This window comes from Vicugna pacos, chromosome 13, assembly GCF_048564905.1.
Source record: "Vicugna pacos chromosome 13, VicPac4, whole genome shotgun sequence".
Taxonomy (NCBI): domain Eukaryota; kingdom Metazoa; phylum Chordata; class Mammalia; order Artiodactyla; family Camelidae; genus Vicugna; species Vicugna pacos.
The window spans coordinates 390390-418213 of record NC_132999.1 but is presented as its reverse complement, the minus strand read 5'-3'; positions in this window follow the sequence as shown (position 1 = coordinate 418213).

The window sequence follows — 27824 nt, the reverse complement described above, 5'->3', positions numbered from 1 at the left end:
TGCAGAGGGGTTAGCAGAAACACAGGAGAAGCCAGGAGTCGGAAATCCAGAGGTGGACGTGCTTCTGGGGGATGGGACCGGCCCTGGAGGACGGAGGAGGGAACACAGGTGACAGAAGGATCGCCAGTCCTGCAGAGAGGGAGCAGACACGTGAGCAGGAGGAGGGCTGACTTCCTGGTGAGGGAGGCCGTGAGGACCCAGAGGGGATCTGAACGCCCAGTGACACCCTCCCAGGGCTGCAAAGCCGAGGGGAGGGGCGGTCTGTGCAGCACTGGCGTTGCAGACTTGGTGACTTCGGAAGAGCGGGCTGCACCCCATTCTCTTAGCCAGGTGGCCATGCTGGCTGCTGATCACCAGGCAGGAGGGCAAAGTCCAAGGTCACAGACTGAGCTCCAAATTCTGCATCCAGGCACAGGAGCAGCGTCTGAGGCGCACGGGTCTTTCCATGACATTCCTCTGCGATCACATAAGAGCTCTACTTACATGGTCAGATGGCAGGTTTTTTCAGACAATACAATATAATATTGTATATCCTCTTTGCATTTATAATGCAACTCACTTCAACAATTCCTGCATCTTTCTGCTCTGATGCCACAAACTGTTAAGAATGAAAGAATGCGTAGCCATAAGGTTGTTTACTACGTCTGGGAGTCTCTTTCTGCTTTGTAAAGTTCATAGTGTCCTTTTTTCTTTTTTTTTTTAGATTCCACTTATGAGTGACATCATATGGTATTTTTCTGGCTATATTGTAACTGACTACACTTCAATTAAAAAAATTGTTTTTAAGAATGAAAGAGTGGGTACTGATGCTTTTTCAAAATATACAAGACAGTGAATGTCCTGTATAAAACCATTGTATACCTTAAATTCCTCCCTCAAATCATTTTTTTTTTCTTTCTTGGTCGGTTAAAAAAAGGGCAAACTGTGACAATGAATATATATATATGTTCATGTATGACTGAAAAATTGTGCTCTACATTGGAAATTGACACAGCATTGTAAAATGCTTATAAATCAATACAAATTTTTTTTTAAAAAGGGCAAACAGGGAAACCATATTTCTACAACCATGTATCAGTCTATTCTCATTTTTGTATTTTTTTATTTATTCTTTTTTTTATTGTTTGTTTATTTTTTTGTTTTTTGGGGGAAGGTAATTAGGTTTATTTCTTTACTTATTTATTTTAATGGAGAAATGGGGATGGAACCCAGGGCCTCATGCACTCCAGGCAGGCGCTCTGCCACTGAGCTACATCCTCCCCACCTCAGTTTTGTCTTTTTGTTTGTTCTTTATTAGTTGAGACAGGAAGTCTAGAACAGGCTGTATTTTCCTTCACCAGGTTGGAAGGTTCTGGTAAAATACTTTCTCTGAGGTCTGGCCCTGTTAATAGAAAATAGAATGTTCTGGGTATGCTTCCAAATGGCTGCTTTTCTGGGGAGGGTGTTGCTCAGCAGCAGAGCATGTGCTTAGCAGGCACGAGGTCCTGGGTTCCATCCCCAGCCCCTCCACTAACATAATACATAAATCAATGAATAAACCTCATTACCGCCCCTCCATCCTCCAGAAGAAACCAAATGGCTACCTTTTCCTCCTCCGCCCAAAGCACGAAGGGAGTATTTTCTGACCTTTGCTGTGAAGCCAGGAAATAAAAATCACCAGATGGTGGGGACACCCCGGGCCTCAGGGCTTTTGCGCTTAAACTTTTGCACCCCGTGCCGCCAGCAATTTCTTAATCACAATTTACAGCTTCTTAGCCAGTACCTGTCCCCGGGAGGATTGCCCTGCCTGAGCGTTCGTGCTGGTGAGCTGTGAGCCTCTGTTCCCACCTGCCTCGCTCTTCAATTTTGAGGGCAGTCGCCCGCCCTGCATCCTCAGCTCCTAATGGATCTAAGAAGCATTCCTGATTTTCAGTTTATTCTCCCCCGTTTTTGTATTTTTTTTTTTTTTGGTGGAACAGGAGTGATGACTTCCAAGCTCCCTACACGTGGCACCAAAAACCAGAAATGTTTTTCTTAGAAATGCCATAATAGGACACGATGCTCAACATCACTGCTGTTATTGTGACACTGGAAGCTCTGGATGACACTTGCAGACCAGCACAAGAGACGAAACGCATGTGGTTTTTAAAAAATTAAGCAGAATGTCCACTTCTGATAGATGTTTCTCAGTTAAGTATAGAAAATGCACCAGAATTTTAACACACTGTACAAATGGAAGATGACAACAGATTTGCTAACACGGATTTGAAAATAATCAAGACCATCCTTACATCAGCAAGAAGAAATCAAAAGTATGTATCTAGGAAGTCAGCCCACAGAGAAAGTGAACCACTCTCCGAAGATTTAATTCCTAAAACCTTAGAGTACAAGGAAAGAAAAATATATCCTTTATCCGCAAATTAACCTGTAAGTTTATAACTTAATGAAATTGAATGAAAACCTCAGCTGGGTTCCCTTCAACTGCTCCAGAAAGGTTTTTTTTTTTTAAAAAAATTGTATGAAAGAATTAAGATACATGAATAGATAAATTAGTCTTGAGGAAATAAGAGAGAATTTTTGTGATGCGAGAACTTAAGATAGAATATAATGTAGTAATAATAATAATATTATTTTTAACAATAATAATGTTAAATAATAATAATAATTGTAGTATTATTATTATTATTTTAATATTATTATCTTTTTTAGTGATACCCTGGTGCCAATTAAAATATAGACTCTTTTGGAATAGAAAATCAGGCTTATAAATAAATCCTCGTGAAACAGATAAAACTCGATATATAATAAGTGTGGCACCAACGAGCCAATAATGAGAGGAAAATTAAGCTGGGTCTGTTCCTTCACAAACTACAAGGTGGATGCAGAATGCAAGACTTGAAAGGGAAAGACAGCATAAAGCTTAGAGGTAAAAATAGAGAAAAATATATTTGTGATCCAGAAGTGGGAACTTGCCTCTTTGGTAATATTAAACCCTCATGAACCATGAAGATCAAAAACTTGCTGGAAATTGCTTCAGTGAAATTCTAATTATGTGGTCAACCAAGAGAGACACACAGAGAGAGACAAAAACAGGAGGCTACTTCGTAAATGACAGACCAGGAGACAATAAACTGAAATGTAAAAACTTGACAAAGACTAATATTTGAGAATGCATGAGAGTCCTAAAATTACAAAGAGAGAAAAACAATAAAAATGCAATTCAGCAAAGATCGAAAACAGGCAAATCATAAAAGGGACACCTAAAAAGCGAACCAGTTCAGAAAAAGATGCTGAAATTCACAGGAAGGTAGACATTTTCAAAGAAAAGTGGCAGAAAGACGTCATTCTGCCAGCCACCTGGATCCTGCTTGCTGGCCAGAACAGGTCGCTGCCTGCTTTCATAAAGTCCACAGAATGAGCTTATGTGTTTGAGTGGCTGGGCAAAAACTCAAAAGCAAAAATAAATTTCATGACACGTGAAAGTTACTGAAATTTGCGTTGCAGTGCCCATATAAAGGGAACGGAAATTTAAAAAAAAATTTTTTTAAAAAGACATTCTGCACCAATCAGCTCGACAAAAGCAAGAGAAAGATGATCATAACTTTGGAGGATGATGTGGGCAAATGAGACCGTCCGCAGATCTTTGGTAAGAACGCAACCTCATTCGTCCCCTTTGAGAAGCTGTCAGGTAGTAACAATTGAGTTGACGTGGGAGCGTAGTCTCTGATCCGTGTCCCCCTCCCAGAGAGTCACTGGTCCATAAGGCGACACTCGTGGCACTGGTCCTGGTTTCAGTATTCGTAGTGTCCCGAGTTAGAAGCTACTTAAATGTAAATTTGTAAGAAAATTGGCCCCTAAAATGTGATATTTGCATGAAGAGCAGACCACGCAAAAATTAAAAGCAATATATTCTGTCTACATATGGCAGCATCACTGGTCTTAAACCCCTCGGGTTATGCCCAGAAAAAAGAAAAAGACTGAAGAATGCCCACAGCGCAATTCTGTTTATAAAACTTTTATACGTAGACACCCAAGACACTAACTCATTCATTCAACACAGCGCCGGGTGGCTATTAAAGACTGCACACTGTTCTAGGTGCTGGGAGCAAAAAAAGAAGAAAAAAAAAAAAAGGAAAAATGCTTGTCCTGGCAGTACATAGCTTTTCGTGGTGGAGACGGAGGACACACTGAATAAATTACATAATGACGGAAAGTGTGAAGGACCCAGGAAAGGGTTGGCCAAGCAAAGATGAAGTGGGAAGTTTTCAGAGTTCATTCCTCCAGCCCCACACCAGAGGGGAGGTCTTGGGAGACACCGGGGGAGCTTTGTCCACATATGGCTCGCAGGGGAGGAAAAGGGGAGACTTCAAAAAACCAAACCAGGGGGAGGGTGGAGCTCAGTGATGGAGCGTGAGCTTAGCACGCATGAGGTCCTCAGCTCCACCCCCAGTCCCTCCGTTAACAAACAAGTAAATAAACCTAATCACCTCCCCCGACCCAGCAAAAAAAAAAAATATTTTAAGCCAAAAAAAAGAAGAGGAAGAAAGAAAAAAAACTCAGCACATGGTCATCAAGAACTTCTCATCAATGGGACAGTCTCCCATCCCTGGTGGCAGCGTGCGAGTGGATTTTGAACTCAGTGGAGTGGCGTCAACACCAGCATTTTAATAATGAAAGAGAATGAAAGAGAAGAGATGGGGGGAAATTTCTGCATGTGAGGCTGCCTAGCCTTCTTCTTTGAAGAAAGCTTGTGGATTATCTCTGTCCTCCACCCACGCGGAAAGGCAGAAAACCACCAAGTCAGTAATACGCTAATTTCTTACCAGGATTAGTTATATGTAAATAGGTTTGTAAAGGCCGTAAGTAGGTTATTCCAAAGGATGCGTAATCCATATCAGAGTGGTTTGAAGAGTTACAAAATACCCCATTCTTTCCGTAATGCCTAGTTTTATGTTTTGTGTTGTGTTTTTCATGACTCTGCAAGCTACCACCACTAAAGTCACACCCACAGCAGAGAAGCTTCATCTGAAAGATCAGACCATCTCATTCTTCATTATGGGAGGATTCCCACCATGGCTTGTGACAGATGTTGTGATCTCTGCTGAGTTTTGGTTTGTAAAGAAAATAATTAACTGACCTCAAAACTGGAAAATCTGTGACATACTAAGTGTCCCAGATAAAATAGGGGTCCTGTCTTTTTTTTAAATTGAGTTTTAGTCTGTTTACAATGTTGTGTCAGTTTCTGGTGCACAGCACAGTGCTTCCGTCACACATGAATATTCATACATACATTTTCATTTTCTTTTTCACTGTGAGCTACTACAAGATATTGAATATATTTCCCTGTGCTATATAGCATAAACTTGTTTATCTATTTTATATATACCAGTCAGTATCTGCAAATCTTGAACTCCCAGTCTGTCCCTTCCTACCCCTCCCTCCTGGTAACCACAGGTCTGCATTCTATGTCTGTGAGTCTGTTTCTATTTTATATATAAGTTCATTTGGTCTTTTTTTTTTTTTCAGATTCCACATATGAGTGATCTCATATGGCATTTTTCTTTCTCTTTCTGGCTTACTTCACTTAGAATGACATACTCCAGGGACATCCATGTTGTTGCAAATGGCGTTCTGTTGTCATTTTTATGGCTGAGTAGTATTCCATTGTATAAATATACCACCTCTTCTTTATCCAGTCACCTGTCAATGGACATTTAGGCTGTTTCCATGTCTTGGCTATTGTAAGCAGTGCTGCTATGAACACTGGGGTGCAGGTGCCATCCTGAAGTAGGGTTCACTCTGGATATGTGCCCAGGAGTGGGATGGCTGGATCACATGGTAAGTCTATTTTTAGTTTTTTGAGGAATCTCCATACTGTTTTCCATAGTGGCTGCACCAAACTGCACTCCCAGCAGCAGTGTAGGAGGGTTCCCTTTTCTCCTCAGCCTCTCCAGCAGCTGTCTTTTTATTAAAATATATAAATTTTTTGAGCATATATATTTTTTGAGCATAAATATATATTGAGCATGCGTCTCATGGATACACACATACGTATGAGTATTGTGTCACCATGTAAGGTGTATTTACACTGTCAGTTGTTCAAAACGTACTGCTGGAGGAGATGTAAAGATTGAGGGCACTGGTCCCTAAATTCTTGGACAGACAGCATCCCTTAGCATGCTGGGAGATGGACGAACTCAAAGGTGACAGCCTCTGGAACAGCCCTCTCCCTCCCACCCCCCAAAATGGGCAGTTTGGGCCCATGCTTCTAAACGCCTGTAACAATGGTTTATACTCTTCATGCTATAAATGCTGCATTTTCCATTTTTGGTTTAAATCGAAGTGCAGTCAATTACAACGCATCAATTTCTGGCGTTCAGCGTAATGGTTTCATCGCTTCTGAATTTTCTCTGGAATCCATTTTATGATTAAAAAATACTGCTAGAAAAACAATTTCTAAGGGTTTTCTTTTTTTTTTCCTTTCCTTCCTGCAGATACTAGCTGAGTCCATCTGTGCAAGTTGACCTGAGTTGAAGCAGCCGTGCATGGAGTTGTTCGATGCTATGTATAGAAGCTCATGGGCTGGCTTTCCTTGTCAGTTCCATACTTTGTTTTCCACTGTGTTTCAGAGAGTACAGGGACACCCTGTAGGTTAGTCAGCACTGAAGTGAACCTATTCAGAAGTTAGATTCAGGGGAAAAAAAAAAAGGAACAAAATGTGTATTATCTCTCAAAGGCTTTTTGCCATTCTAAATAATTCCATCAGAGAAGTAACAGCAGTTTAACCCTGATTCCTCCCCTTTTGCAAAGTGATAATATTGCCTGCTGAAAATTACCTTCCACATACACTCACAATTCCATATGGAACATTCTAGAATTCTGCAGATTGGATCACACTGATGATTTTTATGAGTTATACCTGCATTTCACTTCCTCCTTTTTGAGACAGAAAAGGCAGAATCCGCGTGGCTGGAACCTACTTATGCAAATCGCCATCCTGGTTACTCCATTGTAGACTTTTTTTTTTTTTTAAAGGATTCGGCTCATTTCCATTGAGTGTTAAACTGCTAAAAATATGCATTGCAGATTGTCTTTTAATATTGCAGCAGAAGCGAAGCACCCAGGCATTTACGCACGCCCACCCCAGCCCAGCACTCACTGCCTGGACACTGAGCCGGCTGTGCCCCGTGTTTTATGGGGAACCCCATGTAAATCCCAGTCACCTGTGTGACACTTGCAGGCTCCAGATGGAGATCCAGCACTGTGGCTAAATCTATCTTGGAAACAACATTACAGTACTTAGAAAGTCAGAAATTTTGAGGGCAGCAGGAAGCAGGAAATCTGGAAAGCTGGAAGAAAATTCGGAGTCAAAGAAAAGATCAGCATTAAAAAAAGAAAAAAATTTGGGGTGGAGGGTGTCGCTCAGTGGCAGCATGAGGGCCTGGGTTCTGTTACAAATAAGTAAATATCTAATTACCTCCCCCTTGAAAAGATAATAAAATATAAGCTTAAAATAGTCTATTAAAAAATTAAAAAAATTACAAAAAAAAAAGTCAATTATGTCATGCAACTGAAAATTCAAAGGGAGCGAGACACCTTCAGGAGATACACGTGTCCCCAGGGCTTCAGGGGCTGGTGGCCGGCACTGGAACCCCAGTCCCTTCAAATGCACTCTCTCCTCCTCCTGGACTTCACTGAAAGCTATGTCTTCTCCCAGGAAGGTAGTTGTTTAAAGAAAAGATAACAGATTATCCCACGGACCCCTCCAGCTGAGCCAACCAGGCACCCGAGGAGGGGTGAGTTTCCCAGTTCACTTCCACGCCTAGGAAATCTCTCTCCTTCGCTGAAATCCTGATGCAAAGGCATCTGGATGTGAAGTCCCTGACCTCGCCACTCCCCACACCATCCCATTCAGCCTTCATCTCTGCTTCACCTTCACGTCCAGCAATCAGACAGCAAGACTTTGATACGAATGCACGCTAACCTCCCAGCCACGTGGTTGCAGTTCCCCGACACTCCCCCTGCCAGTGACCCTCAGATTCCCAGCCCAGCGGTCACCCTGGGTCCGTGATTTGTCATCCCCTGCAGGTGAGCCACGCCTGGAGTCCCAAGTCCCAGGGTCGTGCTGCCATCAGTCTCTGAATCTCCAGCCTGCTCACCTCCGTGTTTCCATGGCTTCTCTGGGTTCATCCAGTCCTCCAGCCCTTGACCCTTCTATGTTTGCAGTCCATCCAGCCCTCACTGGTCCCATTATTTTATATTAAAAAAAATAAAAGAGGACCCTCATAGTCCATCCTGAGAACCACACTTTTGCCAACACATAAGTCATTTCCCCTTGTCCTGTCCCCACATGCCTCCACCTTCACCATTTAATCATCCACTGTTTGCCCTGCAGCTCTGACGCCTAACGATATACAGTTACACACAAATGTTGCCACAAGAGAGCCTTTACTTCCAGACTCAAAAGTAGCCATCATTTCATTTGCATCTCCCTCATAGGCTTCCATTCCCCTATTTGACTCACTGGCTACTTTAAATATACATGATATCCCTTCAGTTGCCTTTTAATCTCTTTATCTGAGAGGCAGATCCACATTTGCAATGTCAAAAATAAAACGGAGGATCAAGGGGTTGCTACGTACAGGTGTGCAGGTTGTGCACTGCACAAAGACAACCACTGAGGGGCAGAGCGGAAACTAAAACCCAGTCTCGACTGAGGCACAGAGCTGCCACGGTTTGTACATTTGTCTGATGCAAGAGGGAGTTCTTTGGCCCTTGGCCCACCCAGAGGAGATCCCATTTTTTGTAATGTATGCAATTTCGCATCAAGCATTAATTTTTTCTCATCTCACCACATACACAGACACACATACACTTCATCATTTCCATCAACATCTTCTCCTTCTTCTCAGCGAAGGTCGAACATCTTCTCATTTTGATTTTTCTACTCCCTGTGTTCTTTGCCTTGTCACCTTGACCTTCGTCTGGAACCTCGCTCCAGGTTCCCATCACCTCAGCATTTGTTTGGACATTCAGTGAGGTGGGGAACATCCATGCTCTATTTTAATTCTATTCTAATTGCTGAAGACTTACAATCTGGGACAAGCATTTTACCCACAGGAACCTTAGAGGGGCCAATTCTCCACACCAAATATGTTCCGTTTCCTTTAGCATCTGGGTTCGCCAGAGAATTGCATTTCCCTGGGGAGCTCATGTCAGAAAAAAAATGTTACATGTTGACAATTCCTACTCCCCTGTTTTCTTAAGAAAGTGCAAAAAAATAATGGTACATCAGGACAAAAACAGCAAGCTTGTCACAAATATTTCTGCCATTAATTGAAACTATTTAATAACTATGACATCTGAAAGATCATATCCAATCTCAAGCTTTTAACAATTGTAATAATTCCAATTGCTTGCTTTTTTTTATTCTCCATCTGTTACATGTGTGTATCTGCCTAGAAATCACTTGAGGCAGAAGACACTGAAACGTTAGCCATTAATCTTGCACATTAATTTACAGAGACAGCCCTGGGCTTTTTTACTGCTTTGTAAATTCTGAATTCCGCCCCCCAGGAAAGCAGGGACCAAAACAAAAGGGAGACCCTTTGGAAGCAAAGCACTAGCCGGCATGGGGACCCTTCTCTTCCTAAGCAAACATTGATTTTCTCTCCCTCCATTGAGTCCCTCTGGGAGTAGCAGAAAGGAGAGATTTTTTCCTTCCTTGGTGGTTTCCAGTTCTTATATATTTTTTCCTCTGATAAGATCACCAGCCCCAAGTCATGTCACAGCCTATCTGTTTAGAGGGTGATCCCCCCCTTGCATGGGTTCCTGGGAATGCATCTCCATGTAGAACAGCTGGGTAGGGAATTCTGCAACGGAGAGCTCAGTAGAACTGTGGTCTGTTAAAAATGTACGTTCTGAGTAAATATTTCAAATTAGCTGCTTCTTTTGAGTATGGCATCTGTCTTCTAAGTATTGGACACAAAGTGTATTATATTTAAGTCCACCTAGGGATTCAGGATGCCCTCCATCCTGAGCCAAAAGACACCCAGCACCCCAATTGCAACCATCATCAGAGCATTAGTATCATTACGACCTGCCTGGTTTCTAAAAAGTATGGTCAAAACTGACTTCACTGCAGCCGTTTCTTCTTCTGAAACTGTTATTCTGTGGATAAAGCAGAAATAGAACTTGGAAAGAAGCCATTGATTTTTCCAGATAAGTCCTTTTTTTTCCCCCTCTCTTTTGGCACCATTGTTCTTATTGCAAAGTAGGGTGGTGGGGAAAAAAAATCAGAAAACAACGGATTTTCAGCCTAGCCCTGCTATGTAATATTGAGGAAAATTTATTTAACCTTTCTGAGATGCACTTTGAAAAAAAAATCAAATAGCCTTCGTTTCCTTATAAATTAAATTTGAGGATGAAATGCAATAATGATTCATGTAAACCTTCCAACAGAGAAATAGATAATTTATTTATGTATTTGTCAAATGGAGGAATAGATAATCTTATTTGTCTTATAACTTTTTTTCATCTTGTTTCTATTTAAGAATATTTTGGGGAATGGATGTAGCTCTTTCTTCATTGAATCTCCTTTGGTGACTTAAGATCATGACGCTGTGGGCGGGGCATGCAGCCACGTTGGACCTCGGCTAGGGTGACATAAGGTCTCTGCTGTCAGGATGAGCAGGGACAAAGCCAGCCTTCCCCCGGGATGTCCCGCTACCCAGACTAACAGCCCATGCACTCATTGACTCCGGACAGTGAATCGTAATCAAAAAGATGTTATCTTTGGGGACAAACAAAATGTTGGCCCCACTATACCTACATCATCTTGGCCATGTGGCTTCACTTCTCTGCATTTCCATTTCTTCCAGAGCTCTAAGGAGTTGGTGAGAAGTAATGTCTGAGTTTCTGGATGAAAACCTACGTGAAAACTTTACACCAGTGCCCAGAGTTTACATCCCCAGTCAACACCAGGCATTGTCACTGTCGACTGCGTTCATCTCTGCTTTCCTTTGATTTTTTTTACCCCAAATCAGCTTCACTCCAGGTCTTCCCCTTCTGAATTGTAAGTTCACCTGCCACACACAGACACACACACACACCTCACATACAACACACACATGCACATCTGCTTTGTGACAGATTCAGACTCAAGTTCCCTATGAGCAAGCCATTCCATCAGACCGGGGAGCCACAGTGCCGTGTGTAGGACCAGCCAGCCATGTCCCAGGATGTGAGGTCCAGGTGCCCATCTTCCCCGAAGCTTCAGGCTCCACTCGGCATGTGAGATGGGGCTGCGCATCCCATAGGACTGTGCCATGCCCCGTCCCCACACATTCCCTGGTATCCCCACTCCTCCAGGTCTGGAAATGAGTCCGGTTGCCATGGCAGCCTCCTGCCTTGTTAGAATTTTGCTGGTTCTCCTCTGTGCTGGACACTCACCCTTATAGCTCAACTCAAGTCTTGCAATCCTGCCATCTGGGAAAAATCTCTTTGATGGAGACTCAGTTAAGTCATGAAGACCTCTCTTTGGGATTCCCCACCGCGCCAATGGACTGCTGGCTGCTGGGGTCACCAGTGAACCCAACACAGCCTTGGAATGTTACATCTCAGATTATTTTGTGGGAGATCCTCAGAGAAAGACTTTGGGGAGTGTCCGAGGTTGTCATATTTCTACTGACGGAACCACCTTACTTCCCACGGGGCTACTCATCTTGTCCCCCAGCTGATGAGGTTGAAAAGATAAATGTTATTCACAGATTTCTTAATCGTATTTCTTCATATCTGACAAATTGCTAAATATAAATAAACATTTACCGAACATTACCAGGATTAACCGAGCCTTCTCCATCCTCAGAATTGTGGCCTGAATTATAAAGTCTGTGCAGATATATGCCATCTTCTTCTGCCTTGTTTTCTTGAGCTTCACAGATAATGCCTTTTTTAACAAACTCAAGTTGTGTTCAACCTTTGTAGAGCGAGTCTGTCGGCACCTACTTTTCCAACATTTGCCCACTTTGTGTGTCTGTATCACCGTTCGGTCATCCTACCAATATTTCCAACATTTTCATTGTTAATACATTTGTTATGATGATCTGTGATGAGTGATCGTCGACATCGCTGTTGTAATAATTTAGGTGTCATGAGTCACACTCATGGAAGGCAGAGAACTCAACTGATAAATACTGTGTGGGTTCTGATTCCCCCGCAGACCAGCCATTTCCCCATCTCTCTCCCCTCTGCCTCGGGCTCCCCTAGTCCCTGAGACACAACATTGCATTAGGCCAGTCGATAACTCCACAGTGGCCTCCAAGTGTTCAAGTCAATGGGCTGCCCATCTCTCGTGTCAAATCAAAAGCTGGGAGTGATTCATCTCAGTGAGGAAAGCATGTTGGAAGCCAAGACACACCGAACAGTTGGCCAAGCTGTGAACACAAAGGCAAAGTTCTTGAAGGAAATTAAACGTGCTGCTCCCGGTGAACCCACACGTGACAAGAAAGGTTAACGGCCCCGTTGCTGGTCTGGATAAGGGCGCAGTGGTCTGCACAGAAGGTCAAACCAGCTTCCAGCCAGAACTTAATCCAAAACAGCCCCCTTCAATTCTTCGAAGGCTGAGAGAGGTGAGGATTCTGCGGGAGGAAGTCTGAAGCCAGCAGAGGTTGACTCATGAGGATGAAGGAGAGAAGCCATCTCCATGACATCAAAGTGCAGGCAGAGCAGCAAGTGAAAGACACGGCAGGTCCTCCAGAAGACGTAGCTCAGACAGTATGTACAGACGGCCACGCTGAACAACAGATTTTTCAGTGCAGACAAAGAGCCTTTGACTGAAGGAACACATCACCTAGGGCTTTCATAGCTGCAGTGCAAACATCGATCCATGGCTTCCAAAGTCAGGCTGACTCTCCTGGTAGGGGCTAATGCAGCTGGTGACAAAATTGAAACCAATGCTCATGGACCATTTGGAAAATCCTAGGGACCTTAAGAATGGTGCTTGGTCCCATCTCTCTGTTTATAGCATGACTTACTGGATATTTTAAGCCTACCATTGAGACCTGCTGCCCAGAACCAAAGACACCTCCCGAAATGTGACTGCTCATTGACAAGGTATCTGGTCACCTAAGACCTTTGATGGACCTACAATGAGATTAATGTTATTTTCATTCCTGCTAACATAACATTCATTTTTGTGACCCGTGGATCAAAGAGTGATAAAGACTTTGAAGTCTTATGATTTAAGAAACGCATGTATTAAGGCTACCATGGATGGCAATTCCACTGATTGGGAATGAGTCTGGGCAAAGTCAACTGAAACCCTTCTGGAAAGAAGCCACCATTCTGGATGCCATGAAGGACATTTGTGAGTCATGGGAAGAGCTCAAAGTGCCGCCATTAACAGCAGTTTGAAAGAAATTGACTCCAACCAGCATGGTTGACTTTGAGGCATCCGAGACTCCAGTGGAGGAAGTCACTGCAGACGTGGTGGAAACAGCAAGAGACAAATAGGTTTAGAAATGAGGCCAGAAGATGGGACTGAATTCTACAACGTCATGATGCATCTGGGACCAATGAGACATTGCTTCTTACAGATGAGCAAGGAAAGTGGTTTCCTGAGATGATTCTTCTCCTGGTGAAGATGCTGTGAAGATGGTTCAAATGACACCAGAAGATTCAGGAAAATGACATAAAGTAGAGGCAGGGATGGAAAGGATTGACTCTAATTTTGAAAGAAATATGACAGTGGATAAAATGTGCTCAAACAGCACGGCCTGCTACATAGAAATCTTGTGTGAAAGGAGGAGACCATGAAGGCGGTAACCTTCACTGTCATCTTTATATTAAGAATTTGCCACAGTCACCCCCAGCCTTCAGCAACCACCATCCTGATCAGCTGGCAGTCCTCCACCTTGAGGCAAGACCCTCCACCCACGAAATGATTGACTCACTGAATGCTCAGATGATGGTTAGCATTTTTTTTTAGCTATAAAGTATTTTTATTTAAGGCACTTACATTTTTTTTTAGATAATGCTATTGCACACATAATAGACTACAGTACAAGGAACAGACTTACCATATGACCCAAGAATCCCACCCCTGGGCATATATCCAGAGGGAACCCTACTTCAAAAAGACACCTGCACCCCAATGTTCATAGCAGCACTATTTACAACAGCCAAGACATGGAGACAGCCTAAATGTCCATTGACAGATGACTGGATAAAGAAGCTGTGGTATATTTATACAATGGAATACTACTCAGCCATAAAAAATGACAACATAACGCCATTTGCAGCAACATGGATGTCCCTGGAGAATGTCATCCTAAGTGAAGTAAGCCAGAAAGAGAAAGAAAAATACCATATGAGATCGCTCATATGTGGAATCTAAAGAAAAGAAAAGAAACGAAAAGAAAAGAAAAAGACAAATAAACATAAATACAAAACAGAAATAGACACAGAATACAAACTTGTGGTTGCCAAGGGGAGGCGGGGTGGGAAAGGACAGACTGGGAGTTCGAAATTTGTAGATGCTGACAGGTATGTATAGAATAGATAAACAAGATTATCCTGTGGAGCACAGGGAAATATATACAAGATCTTGTGGTGGCTCATGGTGAAAAAGAATGTGACAATGAATATACGTATGTTCATGTATGACTGAAAAATTGTGCTCAACACTGGAACTTGACACAACGTTGTAAACTGACTATAACTCCATAAAATAAAATTTTTAAAAATTAGACTACAGAATAGTGTAAACGTGACTTTTATATGCACTGAGAAATGTCAAAAAAAATCATGCGAATTATGTCATTGTGATATTTGCTTCATAGTGATGGTCTGGAACCAAACCTACAATATCTTTGAGGTTGGACTCTGATTACTTTCTAAACTCCTCCTCACTTTTTCTTTATTTAAAAATAATCAATAATGTTTTTGCATTTACTATGTGCCCTGCCCACAACAATTCTAAGAGCCTTAAACGAATTACCTCATTTTATCCTCATGAAAAATACATGCGGGAAATCCAGAATAGTCCCTATTTTACAGACAAGCAAACCTTTGCTAATCAAAAGTTCAATTTTTTTTGTTAATTATAATTCTGTAGGTGTCAGCTATGAACTCCTCCACTTGGAGTTCCATAGCAGTAACAGGCATTTATTTAAGTGCCATATTTTAATTTCTTCTAAAAGTTGATGTTCATAGAGATACAAGTGAATGTGCAAACATACATTCCACTCCTGACCCCCCAAATTTCTTTATTTTATACATAAGTGTTATTGAGAACATAGGTTGGCAAGTTTACTATAGATGCATTGTTCAACCATTTTGTGGCAGGCAGGGTACAAAATCTGTCTAGTAATAAAGGCATGAGAATAGCATTTTTTGGACCAAGAAGAAGCTGCAACTGGAAACCAGAGGTTGTGCGTGCAGGACCGTGTGACCAGTAAGTGCGAGAGCCGAGTTCAGGGGCTTCTGCCTGCTCCGTGCCCGGGAGCACACCTAGCAAAGCACCCTGCACCCTGAAACCAGACGTTACCGACCATGTGGGGATGTGATGACGTCTGGGAGGCATCTCAAGGGAAAAATATATCGAGAGAAGGAAGGGCAGCAGGACAAAGGCAACATTTCCATTTCTCTTGGTTTCCAAAAAAGACCCCCAGCCGGGATGAATAAAGCGGAAATGGACGTGAACAGGGTTGTAAAGATCATGTTGCTGGAAGGTTTGTTGTCCTGGCTGATGCTTCAGATGCAGGAGTAAAAGGCCTCTCACAGGCAGGCATCTCATACAAACATACCAAGGTCTGTTCACCTAGAGATTCGATCAAGGAGCTTAAAAAATGAATCTGGAGATGGTGGTGAGCAGAAAAGCTGCAATGAACCAACTAAACAGGTGAAGTAGACTTTATCTTCCAAGGTATATAATTAAGATGGGAGGGGTGCTCAGCATTGCAGACAAAGACAGGAAACACAGCTTCTACCGAGGGCCCCACCCAGACGTCCATATGGAGATGGAAGTATGCTCAGTGACCTCAGGGCTTCACAAAGAGGTAACTCAAACATGTAGGATACACAGAAGCCCAACAGAGAGAGTTTTATAAATGGCAACACATGGAGAATGGAGAGCAAGATTTGACTCAAAAATCACAATCCTCTAGGGGAAAAAAAAAAAGGCAAGTTGGTCCCATATGCCAAGAAATATGTGAGTGTGAAAATGAATGTCCTGGAAGCATCTCTGCATGTGGGCAGAGCATGAGCAGAGGAGCAGGGGGTCGACGGCATGTTTTACGCACTGTAGCAAAGACCGGCGAGGAAGTCAAATAGAGCATCTTTCCGGACCTGTGAGATTACGAACATAAACCCCCATCAGCTGGCTTAATACCAAACACCTGCTTTTAAAAAAAAAGGAAAAAGGAAAAAACAATACACTCCTAGCTTAAAATGGTATGGGAAATGCTTTGACTGTCTTTTCCCATTATGTTCAGATGCCACAGAAGCCACTGGGGTTTCCAGTCATCGGCTCCAACCGCCTTACTCTTACGAATGGGACTCATCCTCCATGAATAACCTAAGACCCTGCATATCCTTCAGGGAAGGTGCAATCAAATCCAGGACACGCTGGTGGAAAGCACTTTGGGGCTCCATTTCTTGAGCGTGGCATGCAGATGGACTAGAATACTCACCAGAGGACAAACAGAGCTGAGATGATTAGTTGAGAGTAGATTGCATTGTCCCAAGGGTGCCTCAAAGGAAATCAAACCCCAAAGACCTTTGAAAAGGAAAGTGCAGAATAAATCAATACAGTTGAACTTGTAGTTCAAGGTTTTTCACTCAGTGGAAACCTCTTAAACATTTTTCAAATGTCTTTTCTTAAAGTTCAAACAGTTCCCGCATTTGAAATTTGAAGAAAAGATCAAAGTTTACGTTTCACAGGTGGCACATGTTACTTAGGATTACATGCTTTGTACCATTTATTCGGAAAACTTTATTCTACTTTTGTTCCAGAATGGGCGAGAAGATTGAAATGTGATCTGGAGCATCAATGTCATGTACAGGAGTTTCCGTGGGACCCTTGAGTGGAGCCTTGTAGTGAGTCAAATCTTATGTCATATTTCCTTTTGATTTCTTTCGACTTGTTCTTTTACAGGAAAGGCAGCTTGAGGATGCAGGTGGGAATAAATGTCCCTCTTTGGATGGAGCCAAAGACTCTCCAAGCCAAGACCTCTCTCCTAGCTGCGTTTCTGATAAATGCAAAAGCCCTTCCTGCGAAGATGAGTGTGCTCGTACCCTTCCTCCGCTGACATCTCACACAGGTGAGCTTATCAAAGCAGCAATCACTAAAACAGGAGCCTCTCTGTAAAGAACACAGGTGAGGGCCCTCTGCTAGGAAGAGAGAGTCAAGGAACTCAGCATGTGTTTTGTTCATCCCCAAGAGGGCTGATTCTGTAGGAAACAGTAGCAGGTCTCAACTGAGAGGAGATGGTCACGGGTATGTCTTATGGACATTGATTGGGTGGCCACACTTTACTTATCTGCACAATCAGGATTAATATCCCACCTCCCTCATGGGGATGTTGAGAGAAATTGCTAAGTTGTAAAGCACCAAGAAGGGGAAGAGACGCATGATGGGATGGTACCTAAAGATTGTCGTCAAAATCATTGTCATCATCGTTCTCATGGAAACCGGCAGGGACACGATACATCAAGAAGATTTTTAATGTGGATATTAAAATCCAGAAAGGTTAACTAATTCAGGACCCTAAAGGCATCCAAAAAGAAAATGGCAGTGATCCCAGAGGGGTGAGGTGGTGTGGAAATTAACCGGAGAAACTAGATTTTTTTTTAATTGAAAGACCAGTAGATTGGGGGTTAGGAGACCTGTGTTCCCTGAGTGCATTGCTTAACAGCTACAAGATTCAACCCCCTTTCCTGAGCCTCTTCAGTTTTGAAATGTCTTTCTGCCTCATAGGATTGTTACAATGATTTAGTAATATGATAAATGAGAAATACTCTGAAAATTATAAAGCACTGTGGAAATGATTATAATAGCTAATATTTATTGTGAGCTTAATTTCCTAAGAGCCAGGTAATGTTTGAAACTCTGTCCCCACGTTCATTATTTTGATGTTCACATCACTGTGATGAGACAGGACGATTACTCTCCCCATTAAACAGACGAGTCCTGTGGGTTGACTGGCGTGTCCAAGGCCACACGGGCAATGAGAATTCCACATGGCACATCAGTGCAGTCTGCCTCCAGGCCCTGGACCCCAACCACTGCACATACTGCCTGTAAAATTAATGGGCTGATTGACTGGCTCGTTGATTCATGGATTCAATAAACGTGCATAGAGCTGTCATGTGCCAGGCTTCATCACGGGCTCTGGGATTCAACAGAAGGCATAAGTGACAAAGCTGTTGCCCTCAACCACGTTGCTTTGTGATGTAGGAAACTGGCAAGCCAGGAACTGTCATGTCAGATGGCAGAAGTGATGAGAAGGGAAAGAATGCAAGGTAAAATGGAGAAGTCCTTGCAGGTCAGAGACACATTTGAGCAGGACGTCCCAGGTGAGATGACTGAGTGACACAGTGCAGGTTGAACTGCCAGGAATGGGAAGCGGAGAGGTGGGAATGGCCATAATGCTGACAGTGGCTAAGCCCCTCTTTATGTATGTGGTGTCTAGGGGAGTGTGAATGAGGAATATGGCCAGGCAGCCATATCAGTAAACAAAGGATGCTATGGCCATCAGGTCATCAGCCACTACGGCCACCCTGGACAGTGAGAGGAGGGAACGCAGGTTGGGGACAAGCAGGCAGCCCAGTTTGGGCAGCCAACCCCCGGTGGTGCCCCCTGAGGGGACTCAGGGTGGGAGAGGACAGGACGCTGGCCCTGGAGAGCTCAGGTGAATGTCAAAGGAATGATTCCAGTGAGCCTGGACTCACGCCCCATCGCATACAGAGAAAAGTGATAAATTCCTTAACTTGAGATGTCTGGGTTTCTTCAATCAACAGTCATCTTTGACTACCTGGTCTTGGTTGCAAAAACTCATACATCCTGGCTTCTGCCTCGTCACTTTGGAACAGCCTCTTAGAGCGATCTGAGATGCCATGTCCCGGGCTCGAGTCCTCAGGAAATCTGCCGAATGCAACATCGCTGTCAACTTTCACATTGTGCATTTTATTTCAGCTGACACTTTGTCATTGCATAAAGCACTTAACAGAATAAGAAGGGCAAGAAGTTTCCAGGGAGAGGAAACAGCAAGTGAAGGAGCCATGGGGCCAAGAAGACCAGTGGGGCTGGAGCTTGGAGAGTAAGGGGGATGGCACTGGTCCGAGGAACAGCATCCCAGGTGTGCATGGGCCATGATGTGGGATGCTCTGAGGACCGAGCTCAGTTCATGTGGGCACCCGGGTATCACAGATAGTGGGGCATGGTGTCAACATCTTCAATATAAACTCATGAGAAAAAAAAATCCACTTAACCAAACCACTCATACCAGAAAGGAAGCCAGTCAAAGAGAGGTTGGAGTTGGCAGACACACTCAGTACCAGGTAACAGTCTGAAGGCCCCCAAATCGCCAACCAGTTTGACTGAAACAACAATGTCCCTAGCAAACACTCCTCACCTACAAAACGATTCACAAAAGCAAGATTTCAAGCAACTCTCAAAATGCATCAGTAAACAAGTACCAAAGTCTTTTTTTTTAACATTTTTTATTGAGTTATAGTCATTTTGCAATGTTGTGTCAAATTCCAGTGCAGAGCACAATTTTTCAGTTATACATGAATATACATATATTTATTTTTTCACTGTGAGCTACCACAAGATCTTGTATATATTTCCCTGTGCTGTACAGTATAATCTTGTTTATCTATTCTACATTTTGAAATCCCAGTCTGTCCCTTCCCACCCCCCACCCCCTTGGCAACCACAAGTTTGTATTCTGTGTCTATGAGTCTATTTCTGTTTTGTATTTATGTTCTTTTTTTAGATTCCACATATAAGTGATCTCATATGGTATTTGTCTTTCTCTTACTGGCTTACTTCACTTAGAATGACATTCTCCAGGTCCATCCATGTTGCTGCAAATGGCGTTATGTTGTCATTTTTATGGCTGAATAGTATTCCATTGTATAAATATGACCCAGGAACCCCACTCCTGGGCATACATCCAGAAGGAACCCTACTTCAAAAAGACACCTGCACTCCAATGTTCATAGCAGCACTATATACAACAGCCAAGACATGAAAACAACCTACATGTCCATCGACAGATGGCTGGATAAAGAAGATGTGGCATATTTATACTGAAGTCTTGATATGATTTCTGAACACCTTTGCACAAAAATATGCAGAGACAGTCATAGGAATTACAGTTTGTTGGTGAATTAAATTTTTATCCATATTCCTGTCACATGTGGTTGCCAGGTGAAGATAGCCTGTCATTTATCAAAGACCCAGAAAATGTTTCCAACATGATTGATTTACTTTCTCAATAAGAAAGGTCAGCATCCTTGGATTTTAGCAACATCTGAAAGTATCCATCTAATTAGATCTTAAAAAAAAATCCATGAGAAGAATTCATTTTACCTACCTGTCATCTGAGTTCCAATTGCTGAACTTTCTAACCGAATGAAAGCAATTGATGAAGTTGCTCAGCAAACAAGACAAGCCGCATGCCAGACGCTGACTCCATCACTTAGAAGGGGCAGGATGCATCAGCCAAGACTGACATGTCAAAAAACAGAGCAGATTGATTTGGTGGGGTCTCCCGGGGTCCACATCCATGGGGTCTGTGCTCTACTGTGACTTTGACTCCAGCCCTTGGATGAATGAATCCAGCTTCACATGTTGGACTAAAGCAATAAGGAGCTTTGCTTTAAGCTCACACAGGCTGCCCGGTTATGCCACAGACATGTCCAAATGGCCTCCCGGGCAAGGTGGGTACCAACCTAGCACAGGGTGAGCTGAGGTTAGCATGGCAGAGAGAGGACAAAAATTGAGGTGACGCTGATGAGGGCTGAATGCCTTCCCGAGTGTTGTGCCCATGGAGGGTATTGGGTAAAACAATTTCTCCAACAGAGAGGAGGGGTCAGCCCCCCACCCCATCTATAAAAGAGATGGATCAGAAGTGTAACAGCTTCTCTGGATCGTTGGAAGGATTTGATGCATTAAAGTGTGACATTCAGTCAAATTACTCCCGGCACATAGTAAGTGCTCACTAAATGTTAGATGGAGGCCCACAGAAGGGAGCTAAAGTCATGCTAGCTGAATGAGCCACTGCAGTGCAGCATGAGTCCCAGGAATGTCACAAAAGGCACGAGTGGGACACAAATGAGGTTGCTTTCCAGCTGCAGGTTGTAGAGACATCTTCCTCATTTGAGCTCAGCCTTAAAGAACAGGCTGAAAGTCAATCGCAGAGGTAGTCTCAGGACGTCTTGGTGGGAGAAAGGCTTGAATGTGAAAGGGCAGGATGCTTTTTAGACCGGGTCGGATCCAGGTTGACTCCACTGTGGGATTTCTCATCCCAGCAACAGTTAACTAATGTGGAAACTGTCACAGGAGGTGGCAGGTCTTTTCCTAACTGCTTTGCATATGTTAGTATGTAATTTGTCAGATCCTCAAACTCCTCTGTAATCCATGCACTGTTATATTATCTCCATTTTACACACAAAGTATAGCCCAGAGATATGGAGGCAATTGTCAAAGATTACAGTCAACATTCAGGAGAGTCGGGATTCAAAGGAAGGAAGGGGTCTGGACCCAGTTTCTGGGCTCTTGGACCTGACACCCAGCCACCCATGAAGAAGCAAATGACAGCTCTGAAATCCTTTAGCATCTGCATATTCCAGTCATGTGTCTGTCAAGACCATCTCCTCTGGGATAGGAAACAAAATGGTACTAAAGGATCTCTCAGAAAATTATTTTTTGACTCTGAAATGTGTGTGTGGCTTTTTCACAATTTTGTCTTGCTTCTGATGCACATCTACTCTGCATAGACAGTGCTGATTAGGGAATATTGACTGGCCAGCGTTCTTGCGCCCTAGAGGATACATTACTGCGGTCAAATTGAGGATCTGAAATGGGAGGAGGGTGCAGCTCAGTGGGAAAGCACGTGCTTAGCAGGCACGAGGTCCTGGGTTCCATCCCCAGCCCCTCCTCTAAAAGTAAATACATAAATAAACCTGACTACCACCCCCCCAAAACTTTTTTTAAAAATAAAAATCTTAAAAAGGCACTGAAAAGTCACTGAACGTGTTATACTGAGGCGCAAATAAATAGCACTGCCAGCCACACCGTGGATTTCTTTTTTTTTTAATTGTATGCTCATGTGCTTTGACTTGTTCCTCTGTCTTCTATACAATGTTGCTAATGGAAAGTTACATCTGAAGGCTCAGCTGGGTCAGCTTCAATATTTCATAAAGAATCTTCAAAGGAGACGCTCTGTAATTCATTTGCATCACTCGGGAGGCACATTTAGTGACATAGGGTCACTCACAATGAGACTGAGATGAATCTCTGTGTTAAGCCCATGACAAACAGACCTCTCCACCGGTTTCACTGCAGCCCTCAGGACTAGGAAGGAGGTGTGACTGCACGATGTGAATTTTATTTTTGGAGAAACGTCCAAATAATGATTTTATCACCTTGGGTGATGAGTATGTGAATCAGTTATCCCATTAGGATGTGCAAAGTGACCGTGATTAAATCCAATGGTTTCTTTTGCATAAAGAGCTTTTGCTTGAGAAATGGACATTTTTGGTTACCTTGAAATGCAGTTGCATAGAAAAGGCAGTTAACTGCTTTTAAATTATCAATTTTCAGAGACGGTACTCAGGGTAACAATCCAGTCATACCAAATGCATTTTGTTAATTTTGTGTGTGTTGTGCTTCCTTTGATGAACATAATTACAGAATTAAGAAAACACACATTTTTTTAACTATCAGTTGCAGTCATCATTTTGCGGAAGATGGTCTAAATGCCCCAATTTGTCCCTTTGAATCTCCTTCGAACCGATTCCCAGGTCCTTCTGTCAGAACTCTGCTCAGTTTTGAGAACTTCCTTGTTTTTCAGCAAGATTCCTTTCTAAATTGAAAGAAGCAATGGAGGTTTTCAGAGAAAACACTTACCAGAGACAATGAAGGACACAACAGAATGGAAAAGGGCTGATACACCAAGAAATGTTAGCAATCTGAAATATATATGCACCAAACAAAAGAGCTGCAAGAAATAAAACCAACAGAACTGAAGGGAGATGCACAAAACTCCACAACTATAATTGGGACATTTAACTCCCTTCTCTTAACAATTGACTGAATAACTGGACATAAAATGGGCAAGAACCCTGATGGACACAAGACCTGCACCCATCAACAGGACAGGAACAGTCCAGCAACCAAAGAGAGACAGTAAAATTGATTTTAAAATATTTCAGCAGAAAACAAGATCAAACAAAGAGCACACAGTATATGTGGGGAAATGCTCTTCATTGTGAAGTCTACACGTGAGTAACGTTATTAATGCTGCCTCTCTCCTTTCCTCCGCGCCAGTGCTGGCTCTCAAGGAGACAGAACCCTCTGAAGCACATGTTGCCCAACTTGGCTGTTTGTCACGTGAAAGCAAGTCCATGGGACCGCAAATCATGAGCAATGAGATCGCAAAGATGGGGCGTTCTTGTCAACTACTGCAAAATACAGCTCGGTGACTTCATCCTGGAGGCAGTAGGAAGCCACGGGAAATTATTAAAAGTAATCAAAAGTGAGTTGGAGAAAAATCAGTGTTGGCGGTGACGTGAACATCGTGTCAGAGAAAACGGAGACTGTCACAGCTGTGTAAGTGACCACGATTTGAAAGGGTCACCACTATAACTAAAACTAGATTAAAAAAAAAACCAAAAAAACAAGTTTCTTCTGTAGAGCACAAGGAACTAGATTCAATAGCTTGTAGTAACCTTTGATGAAAAAAAGAATATGAAAATGAATATGTGTGTATCCGCACGACTGGGACACTGTGCTGTGCACCGGAAATTAGCACATTGTAACTGACTATGCTTCAGTTTTAAAACAAAATATGTTTTACAAAAGAGACTGAAATAAAGCAGACACAGTGCGAATGCAATAAGGTAACATGTTTTAAAGGCTCGGAGGAGGTGGAAGAAACGAGGCTCATGGAGGAACGCAGCAGACGGGGTCAAAGCGTGGCCCCCACATTGAAGGCTTAGGTGACTGGGTGCTGGCATTTGCTGGTATTTAAGGAAAAAAAAAACATATTATTGGTGAGTAAAATTAAGAATTGTTTAATTAGGTTCATTGATGAACTTAGGGAAATCAAGGCTGAGAAACGATGCTCAAAGTGGAGGTCTGGACTAACAGGTTTGCTTTGACAAGTCTTGAGCATGTTGGAAACAATCACCACCTGGTGATGCCACGATGGGAAAGATAAAGGGCAGACAAATATTATTCTGAGTACAGATGTTTGGTTGGAAGATTTTTTTTTAACAAAATTACTAAGAAGAAGTACAAATTAGCCTCCATTCTACAAGCAAGTGCTGATAACAAAACAGGATAAAAACAGTGGGTGTCGTTCACAGCAGTGACACAGATGCACAGTAGCTAAAAAGAGATTTAACAAGAATTACGTGATGCTTTTAGAAGGAATGCGACTTTACCGGACAGCTTCGTCTAGCGGTAATCAACAGTCCTTAAAATTCCATATATTTCTCACTCATGCTACCAGCAGCTCACAGATCACTGGTCTTAATTTGAGGGTCAGGCTGAAAAATCAGCCTTTGCAGAATGACAGCATCGCACCTTTTCTTTTTGCTTCTCTACGCATATTTATCATTTCTGCCATCAGTACGTGTCTTTCCCCCAAGAATTGTGACGGTTCTGAAGTTGTAAGAAAATTAGCAACACTCCCATAGATAGATGAGTGATTATTATGTGTGGAACCATCAAACATTTGGAAATAGACACAGGAAAGATACACGTGGAGTGTAACCAAAAGCACGTGTATCAAGCACATAGAAAAAGAAGTAACAATGAATTCAATTTTATATCTATTATGTTAACATAAATCCAGATGCACGTCAGGCTTTAATCCAAAATGAGACATGCAGAATCACATTAATTCCTCCCCCACAACCCTGCAGGTTGGTACGGTTTGGGGAGGCATAATGGGAACACATTTCAAGAGCTAAGAGGACGTTGTTCACCTTTGACCCATTAATCCAAACCCTAGCTATTTATTCCTAAGAAATGATCCAACGGGATTTGCCAACATGGACATTAATTGAAACCTAGCTCATGAAAATCACATCCCCTGAATCCTTGCACATGGATTTGTGGATCTGTCGGAACAGCCTCCAGAATGGGTGGGGGACTCAGCCCGTCTCACCCTTGAACACGCCTTCAGCTCCCGCCAGCCCAGGCTTGAATGCAGCTAATTTGGGAGGAGGCATGGTGAGCACTCAGTGACTTCCTTCTTGCATGATTTTAATTAAAGATCTCACCGCAGAGAAATTGCCTTCATTATGAAACAGTGGCACCCAAGAATGTTATCTGTGACAATTGGTCAAACCACAGAGTTTAGAAACTAAAGCTAAAAAAAAAAAAAAAAAGAAAAGAGTAGTTTGAAAGGTCAAGGTCAAGATGGTGCCACCAACAGCGATGTTTCTGACCTCCCACAGGAGATGACCCTGCAGCTCATGAGCAACCTGCTGGCTGGACCCTTTGAAACATTCCTCAAATGACCCTTTTAAAGTTTCAGTTAATTACAGCCAGACTCCACCCTGACTGAAATTCCAAATACCATGAGCCCAAATGTTTCAAGAAGCGCCATACCATCCATGGCCTATTTGTCATTTTCTTTCATTGAATGGAATTTGATTCCTTATCTGGAATGAGCTCCCCGCTCTGCTCCTGAAGTCAATTTTTTTCCTTCTTAGCATCTTCATTAGCTCCTCCACATGCAGCAGCTCCCGGCCCGATAAATCTCTTGGTGTAAGTGGCTCCTCGCTCGGGACTCCCCATCAGGCTGCCACGCGGTGATGAATGTCTGAGAAAATGCCTGAATCATTCACTCTTTCTTCCTCTGCTTAAATCAACTTCTTGCTGCTTTTTGTTTCCCCGTTTTCTGAAAGGATAGTCACAAAGCGAGACAGCTTGCAGGTGCCCTGATCAGAGCTCAAAGGACAATGAAGTCCATTGATTCTTCCCTAAGTAACTTTTTTTCAGGACGGAATCATCTGCTGAGTCATCCCATAATATGCCGAAGCCAAGAGCAAAGCTGAGCCAAGTCCAGCTCTGCCGTCAGCAAATGCTGACTTTCTGAAAACGTTGACGCTCTAACCTATAATTTGGAAACGCTACATTGAAACCAACATATGCTATTGGAAAAGCACTCTGACTCAAGTGATAACTGGCTTTTTAACATTTAGTTTATTGACACATTTCTGTACTTTCTGCAGCCCCTGATTTTTCCTGTTAACATTTTTTCACCCCATTTATTTCTCACCACCATAGTTTCTTATCGCTGCTGTTAGCCACAATTTCTCAGGATGCAACTGACAAGTGATGGGAAACAAAGTGGAGGCGGGGCCGCCCATCAAAGGTGGTTGTCATAGCAACACCTGTGCAGAGTTGTATGTCCTTACCTGTGAAATGTTGCCAGACTCGGGGCAAAAGAAACAGGTAGAGACAATTACCCCAAGCTTGAGGAGCTTGAACTCCTGGCTTTTATTTGATGACAAGGATGGACAAGAAGAAGCCAGCCCTCTTCACGAATGTCACTGGGCTGCCTCAAGTGCGTGCCCAGGTCTGGGTAAGACTCAAGACACGTGAGGGAGTCACGTTCCAAGATTCTCAGCCTTGCCAAGACCCTCTGGGTGCCTTCCCTGTTCCCGCAGCACTCCATCATGCGGAGGTACATGAGGAATATTCAGACCATAAATGATATATTGGAAAAAATGTGTGCTATATTTATGGCCCAGTCAGTCTGGGAAGAGTTGTTCAGAGTAACACCCTAAAACCCTTTAATAAAAAAAAAAAAAAGAAAGAGTATCCGTCATAATAACAGAAAAAAAATTGAGCTCGCAGGGGTCAACATAAATAATTCCAAATGTTTATGGAATGCAACAGTTTCTTTAAAATTTATAGCAATAACTAGCACCTGGATTTTCCCTTGATTTTTTGATATATTTCATATGATAAACTTTATCTCTGCTAAAATAGTTTAGTATCACTACATTTCTCTAAGACTGCAGAATAAAAACATACCAGTTGAATGCTATCGAATACCCATTCTGTACCAAGAACTCTGAAATGTACTTGCACAAGAAAATCCTTAGGCCCCAGAAAGCATCCTAAAATGTTTCAAGTCATGGGAATCAAGGCCCACATAGATTAAGTCCCTCCTCATGTCCCAGAGGACTGGTGGGAGTGACATGTGAGTGGACGTCTGCCCAGCTCAAAAGCTCATCTTCCATAATGCCACAATTCTGCTTTTCATCATTTTTGGAGGATTCGCCATATACTGAAAGCATAACTTCCTAGAATCCATGTATTTTTCAATGGTACTGAATTTGCATCCAGGGAACCCATTTTTTGTATTGAGAAAAATGTCAATCTGTCTTAACTCACAGTGATGTATTTCAATCTGTTCTCCTCTTGCTTCTCCCGTCCTCCTAATTTTAATCTACGCTTTAAACCTCGAAGGTTGGGAAGTAGGGAAAATTTCATTCTGCTTCCTTATCAGCTCACTTTTCTCACTAATTTTATCTGTGTCTGCTCCCAGGACCAAAGACAAGTAATTATCTTCTCTTCTTTGTGTCTTGGT